The following is a 12662-nucleotide window of genomic DNA, read 5'->3' as shown; positions in this document are numbered from 1 at the left end:
ACGTTTGCACAAATTTTGTACCAGTGTAAAGGACTGCACAAGCTGCAGCTCAGTGGAAAACCAGGAGACCTTAAGGAGGGTCTTTCACAACAGGAAGAACTGCCAAACATATTAGATGAAAGCAGGGACTGGCCAGTGATTTTTTCACCTTTTTTGGGGGGGGAGGGGGGCGCACGTAACCATTTCTTGACCACTGCAGAGATTTAGGTTTAATGGGGGCTTTCCTCCTGTCTGAGCCCAGCTGCTGGGTCCTTTGGGGAAGTCAGAGCACTGTTTGGGACATCACACGATGTCATGACTGCACCACAGGGTCCTGCAAGAAGTGGGAGGGAGATTCTAGCCCACAGACTCAAAGCTAACACAGAGGGTAAGAGGCCAAGCAAACTGCTGTTTCACCTGAAAGACCCTTTGTTGAAATCTGTCCACATGTGATTGTTCCCACTGTGCACTGAACTGCAAGTGCTCCATCCTCTCCTCCAAGGATGCAAACTGACAACACCTTATCAAGCCTCTTTGTGAAGTGCAAACCCCTCTGCAAGCTGCAGTATGCTGAGGGGGGCATAAGCCAGTCCTCCAATGGACCACACTGTCAACTAGATTTAGACCCGATATTTTGGCTTTGCAAAGGAGAAAAAATGTGATTTACAAACCCGATACAAACAGAAAAGGCTCCCTCAATATTTTTTAATAAACTCAGTGGAAGCAGGGTGAAGGTTTTTTATGTTTTCTTTTAAATTACATTCATCCCTGCAGCGCTGGAAACCAAAACCCAAAAGTATTGAACTGTGCATGAGACACAGCAAGCAAAACTGACCAGTCTAACTTCAAATTCAAAATAAATAAAGGGTACAAATGGTAAACAGTATGATCTAGATCCTGCAACTGGATCTGTCAGGGTGGGACTCTGCAGTCCCATTGGCTTCAGATGGGGCTCCAGGTGGCTCAGGTTTTATTATCTATGGCTTCGTGTAGAGGAGGGTTTTATGGTCTGAGGACAGAGCACATTGGCTAGCTCCATCTAACACACGCTCTTCAGCATGTGCTAAACTAATCGAGTTAAAGCCGTGCCTTCCTATCAGGCTTTACTTTGACCATGTTAGCTAGGCTGTCCAGACAGCAAACGTGACAAATCGGGACAGAGGGGGGTGATGGTGGGGAGGGTGGTAATAGGAGCCTATATAAGAAAAAGACCCCAAAATAGGGACTGTCCCTATAAAATCGGGACATCTGGTCACCCTAATGTTAACATGTACTTGTGCCTTGACTAGAAGGTGTTAGCTGGAGCTAGCTAATGTGATGTCACATCATACCTTAAAATTCTGAACAAACGTAAGATTACATCATTACTCTGGGGCTGCAATCCAGACCAGTGAGGGGTTGTGTCACCACCTGCCCTGTAACCCTGGGTGCCTTGCAATGCTTTGCTGCCATAGCTCCCAGCCTGCAATGGTCACAACCAGTCTACAAGCATGCAGGAAACACCCTGTGTGCAAGACAGCCCTGCTTCAGCAGCTCTGATCCCAGCAGCAAGTCTATAGGCCCACACTGCACTCTGGCTTCCGCTAGCCGTGGTTCAAGCCCACACTGGAACAGAAGAGGTTAAGAGACTATACTGGGTCCAGCTTGCCCTGCCCGCCAACCCCGCAGAGCCTGCTCCAGCTGGAGACAGGGTAAAAAAGGGAGCAACCCAGCTCAAAAGAGACCCTCCCTGACATGCCTAGGACTGCATGCTGAGCCTGCTTGGGGCGGATGATTTGGTTTCCCTTTTATATTTTCCTTTCTCCTTATCTGGGACTGGAAGCGGAGAGAGGTGTGGTAGGAAGTGCCCCCGGGAGGGTAACCCAGGGGTCAATGCTGCTGACCCTCCTAGGGTGCTGGGTCAGAGCCCGGTGGAGTGGGCAGGCCCAGGCTCCCCTAGATGACCCCAACACACGTGTCCCAAAATCATGTGCCCTGGAGCGTCCAGCCCTCTCCTGGACAACTCTGAGGAATAAAGTTGGTTGTGCTTGTGTCACTTTAAAGGCACCTCACCGCTAATTAACTGGGGTAAATACACCCTGTCCTGCAAACACCGCACTGAGCTGGGTTACAGTAAAACAATAAAACAAATTGATTAACAGCAGGGCCTAGGTTAAGAGATGCCAAGTAAAAGGAATAAAGTTAGAAAGGGTTACAAGCAAATACAAATTGAAAACATGCATCTAAGAGTCTAAAACTTAACCTAACCAGGTTACAGGCTTTGTTCACGATGGTTTCTCTCACCCATCTTCCTTTTTCCAGCCCGGGGTAACTTTCCCGCAGTCAGGGCCTTCCATAGAAGTACAAGCTGCTGGCTTCCATTGCCTGCCCAGGTGAAAGAGCTTTGCCCAAGCGGGTTTCTCACGTCGATTTCCACCCCCTTGGCGGAAGGACCCAGCTTTCTCAGCTTGCAAGTGCTCTGGCCCCCCGTGTCTGCCTAGTGATGGATGCCAAAGATGGCTTCTGCCCTTGACCTTGCTTATCGCTTCCAAAGTTCAATGACCTCGTTTCAAGAGGCAGGATGACCTCATGCTGTTCTCTTCCTCTGGGCGTCCCAGCTCCCTCTTGATTTCCATGTAAAACGGGCTTCCATTGTTTCTGGTCACACCTTGCTTAGCTTCTGGAGCCAGGTCGATAGCTGCCTTCCCTCCTGTCTGGGGGAAAGCCTGTTTCTCCTTTTGTTTGGTCACAAACTGTAAAGCCTAATAATAAGTATCCATAATTCCTTACGTAGTGTTAATACATACAAATCACATGATATTAATCACCAGTGTGTCATGGGCGTTCCTAAAGCTCAGCACTTGATAAGCTTTTGTAATACAGTAATATTGTACAGAATCGGTTGATTCAATTGCTTATCACTTAAGGGTCAGACCCCAGTCTCTATAGACCGGCAAATCTTTGAAAAGTAAAACCCAGCCCAAGCTTCTCTCCTGCTAGGGATAGGCACCATGCTGTCTCCTGCCCCACTTGTTAGCTTAATAGCTTTGTTTACCTAATATGTAAACAGAATTTCATTGTCTCAACCTGATGGATGACCAAGCTGGCAGAGAAGCATACATACATTCCTTGTTTACCAACACCCCGACTTGCCTGGTTTAAACACATGTTCGTTATCATTCCAGTTATATCCACAACTTGTCATGCAAATCCCACGCATATGTTACGCAAGAATATTAATGATCAGGGAGTTATTAGTTTTCCAATGACACATTACATGGTACCTTTTAGATATAGATTGTAACCATAGCAAGTTGGGGCACACTGAACTGCTCAGGCCAGCTGAAACTCACCATCCAATACCAGTCAGCCCCTTGCCCTCTGGCTCTGGGATGCTCTTAGGATCACAATCAGTAACAAAAGCGAGGGAGAGTGTTTTTAAAACATCTGTAAGTTCAGTTGCCTGTTCCCTGGACTGAATGTACTCCTGGCTATGAATTGCTATTCAGATTATGTCCCTCACCACCCCGCAATATCTTATATTTTCCTTGCATAAAAATGCATTTTATGGAATATTATTTTTTCCTCAAACAAACAGTCTAGAGGAAAACAAATGTGACAATCTATGTTGCAGTTTTTGATTCTCACTCTAAGTCAATCAGTTCCATCCAAGAACAAACACACTAACAGAACAGGTCTGGTGGAGTCATAATATATACAGCCTAATTAATCACATTACTCATGAAAATATATTGGCATAATTAATAACACAAGGCATCTATATTGGCCTCTGTGGCGCAGCAAATTACAAGGCAGTAATACTTGGATGTGTTGACCTGGATTTCATACATAATCCATCAAGCCATTCCTGCCAGATCGAGTCTCCAGAGACAAGAACAATACAAAAATGATAATTAAACAAAAGCAAGATGGACAGCAGTCGTGTAACATTCATCATTCCCAATATCCCATGGAAGGGGCTGGAATATTCCAATTTTGTCCTGCGCATTCTTGTGCTTTTCTCTGTGAAGTTTCAGTATTTTAATAGGCCTGGACGGGGATACATTACTGTTAATTATGAATAAGAATAAATTATGGCTTGGTGAATGAAGGCATATGGCAATATCATTATACAGGCGTAGCAGCCCTGAAGGCTTTTGAAAGGGTTCCTGTGGACGGGTTACAGTACGCTGCGATGTGTGTCTGAGATTTATTGCCCAACGGTCTGAGCTCTACCTTAGCACCAATCTCTGCATCACAAAGACCAGGCCCATCTGAAGGCCTTGCATCTGTGAGGGGCACTTCGCTCCAAAGGGACGTGTGGTCAGAGCGAGGGAGTCAGACATAGCATACATATTGCATTCCTGTGGCTGCTGTTAATAAATCACTACAGGCAGCACTTCCAGAACAGTAGAAGAGGCCCAGACACTAAACAAATGCAAACGGAACATATAGCCAACCGTCAATGGAACACACGTACTGTACGGTGCGGCCTCCTAACTGCACAGGGAGTACGCTAATGGGCAGCATGTGGGATGGGGGGATCACTGGCTGAGGCAATCTTTAGACAAGTGAATAGTGACTGGCTAAGAGATGGAGAACAGAGAGGGGGAAGGAGCGCTCCGTGCTCACCACAGAAGGAAGTGAATAGCTGGGTGTCCTAAGACTCCACCCTGGGGCCAGTGGTATTTCGTATATTTCCCAATGATCTGGTAGAAGAATTGATCCATGTGGAATCAGAATCTGTAGCTAACACAAGATTATTCAGACTAGTCAGGTCTAGAGAGGAGTGAAAAGAACTTCAGAAGGACCCAAAAAATACCAGGTAAAAAGGATAATGCGCTGAGAAATGAAACTCAGCCTGACAAGTGCAAATGGGAGGAACGGTGAGCTACTCCTACACACAGATTGTTCTAAAGAGACTAACCACCTAGGAGAAAGATGCAGGTGCTGCCGTGGGCAGCACAATGAAGACCTCCACTCAAAGCACAGTGGTGGTCAATGGCTGTGTTCAGTAAAGGGTAGAGACTAATACTTCACATCTTAGAATGGCGTTTGTTCCATGTGCAGACGGCTCTGTGTCCCTCTCCAAAAGGAGACAGTGAAAATACAATACGCCCAGAGAAGGGCAACCGAACTAATTAGAGACCTGGGAAGGCTCCCACAGAAGAGATTAAAAAGATAAGAAGCGTCCTTTACAGAGTTGATGAACAAGAAAGAACATGGTGGAGGTGCACAATAATGTATCCTAGAGATGGTCAGCTGGACTCTCCTGTTTACCTTCTTTGTATACGAGACCAGCATTAACTTCCCTCCCAACTCCACGAAAGGGCAGCTGGTTCCTCCCACGCACAGAACTCATTGAATGTGTTATATTCTACACATTTGTCCCTTTGCTTACACACATTAATACTACTGGACTCCCCCACCTTCCCTGTAAGTCCGTTCCCTATTCACCACACACTGTGAAGTGCCACCTGAAATTTTTACTACTGAGACATATATTCCTTCTTAACGTAAACCTATAATCCCTATTTCTGGTCTGTCCAGCAGCCTCCACTAGACCACACGATCAGCTAGCTGGTTTAAAAACTTCACTCCTGTTACTTCTTAATCGTCTTTGCTCAAAGCTAAGTGACCCCAGTTTTGTCTCTCCCCTCATTCGTAAGCCCCTCCATTCCACTGAGCAGCTCAGCTGCCCGGTGCTGGATTCTTCAGTTTAACTTATCTATCTCAAGTGGGGTGACCAGAGCTGCAGTCTATATTCCACATGTGCTACCGTAAATGTAAGGTGCCTGCGCAATATCCTTAGACTTACGTGATATATATTGTTAGAAACCTACATCCTATTAACTTTTTATACTGCAGCTCCCTGGACTAGGAATTTAAATGTTGGGTCCGTCAGTACAGGCAGATCCTGTCCCTTTATTGAATTAATTCAATACCATTTGAATTATTCTTAGTTGGGCATTATGTTTCCACCCATATTCAATACCAGCTTGCTCCTAGCCACAGAAAAGCAGGAAGCTCCAGGACGAGCAGCTGTGAATGCCTTTGTTTCAGACAGCTTGTGTCACAACCCATATGTTTTGTTTTACTTTCCTACTGGTATTAGAAACACATTCACATTAATAGGTGTTTAATGAAACCATAACAGCTTCATATCCATAGTTAGAAACTGTCTAAAAACATGGCTGCCTGTTCAATCACATCAGTAAATATTTATGTACTTTAAATCTTCAGGAAATGACAACAGCCTGCTAATGATTTGTCCAAGAATGTTTTTAATGGGCTAGTTTGTGTTCTGAGCCAAATGGCACCTATACACTGAAACCACGTCACATAGCCAGGCAGCTGGAGAGTGTTGCATTGCAGCACCACAGCCCAGGTCTCTCCCACCTGGAGACCAGCGGTGCCTGGAATGCAAGGCAGGAGCTGGCTTCTGGGGCATGCATATCCCCCTTCCTCATCCTCTCATTAAGAGTCAGACCATGGAACACATTTAGGGCATGAACCAACCTCTAAGTGACAGAAGTTAGGAAGAAACTTTCCCTATGAGCTGGCTAGGTCAAGGATGCCTCCTGCAGCAATTTTTGTAAGTGGTACCAGCCATTCTCAGAGGCAGGATACTGGCTAAGTGGGCCATGGTTCTGATCCAGTACAGCAATTCCTATGTTCCCAGCTGGCAAATTCTCTGCTGGCATAAATCCCTTGATTTCAGTAGATTTAGGACCACAGTGAACTTGTTCCTATATATTCATTGTAATCGAAGTAGCATTGGCTGGAGGTCTCTCTCCACAACTCAATTCCTCATGCTCCTTCAGTACCCCATAGGCTTTATTTCTAGAGATCAGAGTCATCAGCCAGGCTGAATACTTTGCACCAGTGATGTCACAGTAACAATTAGAGAGGGAGGCTAGTCTCATGCTCTCAGCACAGAACTGGGAGTCAGGAATCCTCAGGACGAAGCCTGGCTCTGACACTGACTCCCTCTGTGGCCTTGGAGAAGTTGTTAAACTTTCCTGAGCCTCAGTTTCCCCTGCTGTAAAGTATGGCTAACACAACTTACCTCAGCCTGGTCTGTTGAGGAGTAATTTGTCTAGTGCTCATAAGGGGCTTCTAAAAGGTTGCACGGGTTGTGAATGTTAACGGTCAATTCTCCCCTCTGCCAGAGGGTGAGAAAGGACTTGAATGTGGGTCTCCCACCTCTCAGGCAGGTGCTCTAAGCACCGAGCTTTGGGATATTCTGATCGGGGAGGGTCCCCCCCATCTCTCCTGCTGATGATGTTCCACTGTGGCGAAAGGATGAAAGAGCAATTGGAGCAGGGGGACTGGAGCCAGGCCCTGTCTCCCACCTGGGTGCATGAAGCACTGAACTACAGAGTTAGAGCTGCTCTCTCTCTGGCCCAGTGACTATGTCAGTCTTTATCCACAATGGAACAGGCACATGCTCTAACCACTGGGCACCACCATCTCTTCCTCCTCCCCAGCAGCTGGTTGGCTTTTGAATTGGACCTGATCCAGGAGGCATGTCTGAGCATGTCACCTACCAGAACAGGCCCTGCCTGCAACTTAGGGAGCCAAACAGCTATTTTCTCCCCTGGTTTGTGAATTGCTCTGGGGCTTGGGCAGGAAATAGGTACCTGGAGGATGCCTAGAGGGAGGCAGCTGTGCACATGCTCAGAGACAGAAACACTGGCACAGCAGGAACTTGGCGCTGAAAATGTAGGCACCTACAGGGGTTAGACAGGAGTTTGTGCATCACTATGGAGCCAAACCCGGGACACAGGCACCTGAAATAGTGTCTTCGGTGCCTAAGTCCATTTGAGCATCAGACCTAAGCTTTCCACTAAGTATTATTTACAATCAAGTGCGCAGCAGCCTGTCTCACCCGGCCCCTCACGCGATGCCTGGTCTGACAGAGTCAGGGGCATTTTGTTTTGGAGCTCATCCTTTTCAGTCCATTTCACTGCAAACCATAGGCTGGGACCTTGAATCAGGAGTGGCTGAGAAGGTGCTACAAGTCTGCAGGCTACCTCCTGAGCCTCAGATGGCCCCGCATGTTCAACACAGAGTTACCTTCAACCTCCACATCCTGGCCCTTATGCAGCCTCCTTTGGTTGCTGCGCGAAGCTGACATTCCAGATAACGCCCTGTCACCCTTTGGAGTCTGGCAGTGAGCGGGGAGCCAGGAGCGTCCTTGCTCTTCCTGCTGCCCCAGATGTTAGTGGTGCACATTGCGCAGAGCTTCCATGCTCTCCATGGGAAAGTGTGCAGCCTATGAAGAGAGCTGGCTCAATGGGATTTTAAAACTCCCTCTTTCCCTGAAACCCTCTAGCTGGCGATGGCCTGCTTCTCTGCCCTGCAAAACTTTCATTCTGCATCACAGGGCTGTATGCTGCAGAAGGGTCAGTCATACTGCCCTGAACTTATCCCTGTCGCCTACACGGCTACGATGTGCCCTCCTGTTCACCCTCCCCAGAGGGAGTGCATGGGGCTAGAACACGTTCATTAACATCAGTTCTCCACTCTCACACGAGCTCACTGTAATTCAGCTTTGTTCCAGCCAGGAATCCGACTGTAGGGGTTCAGTGTCTGGTACCGTAATTCACTAAAACAGATTTCCAGAGCTGAGAGCATCTTCTGTGGAGAACTGCATAGACATGTTTCATTGCCTGTATATTTCACTATAGTTGACAGCTTTTGAAAGGCAAATACATGTACACAGGGAATCCTTTGATGAGAGATGCAGTAAAGGCATTTGGTGAAGTATGGGATGCATACCTGGTTATTAAAAGAATCTGGATTTACTGTCTCATTAGTGAGATGATACAAGGTGGGCCTTTGCAGCAAATCAATACAAATATTTCCAGTCAAAAAGGCATCCTTTGGCCTAACCCCCCACCCTGTCTCCTTAATTCAAATACTACAGTGAGGAGGTTTGGATTTGCCATGTGGATAATTAGTGTACAGTCCCCTATGGCAATACCTGGGCTCAAGAGGGCTCCCATCAAAGCTTCACCTACTGAATTAGTTTAATCATGTCTGTCATTAGTCATCTTTGCTTGAGCCCCCATTTGGAGACCATTTAAAGGGATTAGAGAAAATCTTCCTTCTTTAGTGCTGTACAATAGTGATTAACCATCAGAAGTCGCAAGGCATTTTAATACTGAGGGAGAGAAGCAAAACTGAATCAGTAACCACAAAAGCCCAGCGCCCTCCGCTATGAACCAGGACTTAGAGTTCGCATGAGATGAAGAATTATTAGTGCGACACCTGGGGTGTTAATTGATACACGCGGGAGCCCCTGGTACAGGGCTGGAGATGAGAGGACTCAGAGAGGAGCCCATTCAGCTCAATGAGGTTGGGCAGGATCTTGTCATCCTTCCTGGGAATTCCGCGCCACTAGGGAGCGAGTTAGTAGGGCACCGTTTGTTCTCTTTTCGTTATCGATTATCCCTCTAGATCTTAGATAGATCTATCTATAGCTAGACATACCCACGTATATACACATATAGACTGATGCCCCATTCTAGCTGTGCTTAAATAATTCATAACTATCGCCCAGGGAGTGTTAATTACAGAGCATAATTCACTCTGATTCTACGGACCCCTGGAATAGCATCCTCATCCTGCCCTTGCTCCAATCCCACCTGTCCTCCTGCAGCCTCCTCTCCTCTCCCCTCCAGCCCTTGCCCAGTTCCTCCTGCCACTGATCCAGGAGGAGACCAGCTGCTCTTGTTCATGAGACAGGAGAAGTGCTCTCACTGAGAGGCCAGGGGTTCTCTCAGTGCCTGGCATTTACATTAAGCGGAGCTGTGAATAAACTCCTGACATTTTGAAGTTAACCATGCCCAGCCCGTTGGCTGTTTGTTCTACTCCAAAGCCTGCCAGTTCCCACCTGCCTGAGGTTTCACACCCATTGGGATCCAGGCACCGCACGTGTGGAAATGCTCAGACATCATTCAGAACAGGCCACCACGGCATCACTCATTTTACGAGGCTGCCTAAAACGAAAGTAGCTGCTTGGGTTCTTTCCTGTAAAGCATTACCACGCGGAGTTGTGCACACACAAGTGTGCATGTGTAAAAGTTATCTTTGGACAAACAGAAAGAAAAAGGTGCCTGTGTATTAATACAAATACTGGATAACAGAAAGGAAACTAAAAATACAGCTGAGCACAGGGTGAAGGAGTCGAGGCAAATCTGACAGCAGCTGCTCAGCAGCCCTGGAGTAGCAGAACTCAGGACTTTCACTGAACCAGTGACTTGTATTTGTCCAACAAATGTGAAGTTTTGCAGAACAACCTTTTGGCTTATAAAGTGACCGGAGGCCCCTGCAGGCATTCAGGGCACTGAGCAAATATTTCCTAACATAAGACAACTCAAAACGTCACACAGCAAACACGGCAAAAGGCAGATCAGACACAACAGTTCAAAACGCAAATAGCATCACAGGGTGTTTGCATTCCTAGCCAGTCCAGGAGGGATTTGAGCAGCCTGTTTGGTTTATTAATCCAATGGATTTCTTTAATGTGTGCTTGGAACGGATTAGACGGGCAGAACACATGCCACATTCTGAATGCTACGCTCCCTGTTTCTAATCCAGCTACCCTTTGATTCACTCAGCCCAACAGAGCAAGTCCTAATTATCGCTGAGCCTGGCTCTCCAAATGACCGGTGTGTGGGGGAGTCATCTATGGAATGTGTGGTGGGATTTTGCGCCTCTTTTTAACCCAACAAAAGCCATGAATAAAAACAACATAAAAAAATAAAACCTGGGGGGGGGGAAAAACCACGTTGCCATAAAACTACAGTTGTAATCCCCTCCTGTCTGCACACCAGCTTTCTGCAGCTAATTCTGCCTTCAGCAGAGCCTGTGTCGTCCTCTGCAATAACCCAGGGGAAACGAGCACTGGCGCTAAACAATTCTTTACTCCTGGCAGTGGCACATTGTGGGCGCACTAAAAACAACAACAGAGGCAAAGACGAGCCCCTTGTTTCAAAAGCTCATGAATCTTGAACAGAGCATTTGGGTGAATTGGAAAGTGACTTACCCGTCGGTGTGAAAGGATCCCAAGGTAAGTGTCCCTGCAGTAAGCACAGGAGCCTTCGCGAGGATGAGCGATGAGCAAAGGAAACCTTCTTAAAAAAGGAAAGTGGCACTTGCATCCTTTGCCTTACAAATGAAAGTGGCATGGTGACTTGCCCTGAGTGCCTGGCAGAGGAACATGCTGGCGCCCGCACCGAGGGAGACCACTGGGACTAATGGAAAACATTCCCCTGGCTTGTCTTAACTCCTCCTATGGCAGGATACTGACCTTTCCTTGGCTCTGTTCCAGAGGGAAGAGCCAGCGAGCGCTCAAACGCAGGCATAGCGGGAGGAAGGGGACACATCATCAGGGGCAAAGAGGGGAAGGGAGGCTGGCTGATCACTCAGCCGCCTGCCTAAAGGTTTTCCCAGGGAGAGTGTGAATGATCAGCCATTCGCAGAGAGGCTCTTCGGCAAAGCAGCAGCTTCCTAGGGCTGTCCGACAGCAGCTCCACAGACTCTCTGCCTGAACTAGCTAATGCCATTGCATCAGCCAGGACACTGGAGCATGCAGAGCTGAGGCGATTTCTTAGTAAACATGCCTTAAATAAAAGCAGCCCTCAGTGGCTTCATTTTAGCTGCCTTTCTGAATTCAGCTACCTCAAGGGTTCCTGCTCCAGTTTTGGATTCAGCATCTGTGGAGACAAGTCCTCGGTGCATTCTGTGTTAAATAACGAAGGTTAATTTGATTTGATGCACCACTTCATTATCATAAACAGCTCACAGTATGTCAGTCTTCTGTAATTACAATTTCCTACAGCCGGCATCTTGTTCATTTCCTGTCATTGATGGTGTTTCCCTATGATCATCTCACAGCTAAGCGCTTCTGCATGAACTTCCCTGAACAGTAATTAGGTGTCATTTATCCTGTAGCTGCTGGTTAGACTAATTTACAAAAATAGGACCCAGGATATTAAATTTACTTTTCATTATGGCCGCATTTGTGTCTGATTATTTGGATGTAATTTTGTGTGTGTGTTTGGGGGGGTGGCGCCAATGGGAGACTTTTCTTATGAACAGCAGGGTTTTAAATGAATAAACCCTGTTGGATTCCCAGCCACCTCCGACTCTCAGACCGTGCAAGGCATGGGGAGGAACCCAGGCCTCCACAGTGGGTGGGTGAAGCAGCTGGTCCATCCCCTCTCACCAGTAACAGCAGGGGAAAGACATGGGCTGGATGCCACTTGGTAGGTTGCAAAAGCAGGTCTATGTCCAGCATCGTGCTAGGGGATGAGGAGACTCCTACAAGCCACATGTTTCCAGTCAGCATGGAACTGGAGCTGCCTACGCCTGGCACTGCCCTCCCCAGATCAGCGTTATCAATGCTCTCCACAGCGCCGCTCACCGTAGGAGACCAGGGATTAAAGCACAAACACAAGCAAACTGGGACTCTGGAGTGTGGCGGAATAAACCCCTGGGGAATCTCAGCATGCTGCTAAGCGCTCACGACTCAGGGACCTTGTTCAGACTACTGCTACCTCTCCGCCAGCTCTCACCACGACATAGACCAGGGCTGCCAGCTCTCACCCATTAGGGGTACACAGCCACTTGTGAGAGCAGACAGTGCCAGGGCAGAGGGTGCTCCGAGGACCCAGCTAGGTCTGCGGCCTGGT

General features: G+C 47.5%; 1 protein-coding gene across 5 annotated transcripts in view; it reads right to left on the bottom strand.

Annotated features, from left to right (window-relative positions):
* The window catches only part of TNRC6A (trinucleotide repeat containing adaptor 6A), a 170197-nt gene that overhangs the window by 123595 nt on the left and 33940 nt on the right, over positions 1-12662 (bottom strand). The window lies entirely within an intron of this gene.

This window comes from Mauremys reevesii, linkage group 10, assembly GCF_016161935.1.
Source record: "Mauremys reevesii isolate NIE-2019 linkage group 10, ASM1616193v1, whole genome shotgun sequence".
Lineage (NCBI taxonomy): Eukaryota > Metazoa > Chordata > Testudines > Geoemydidae > Mauremys > Mauremys reevesii.
This window is presented reverse-complemented; position numbering and strand designations above follow the sequence as displayed.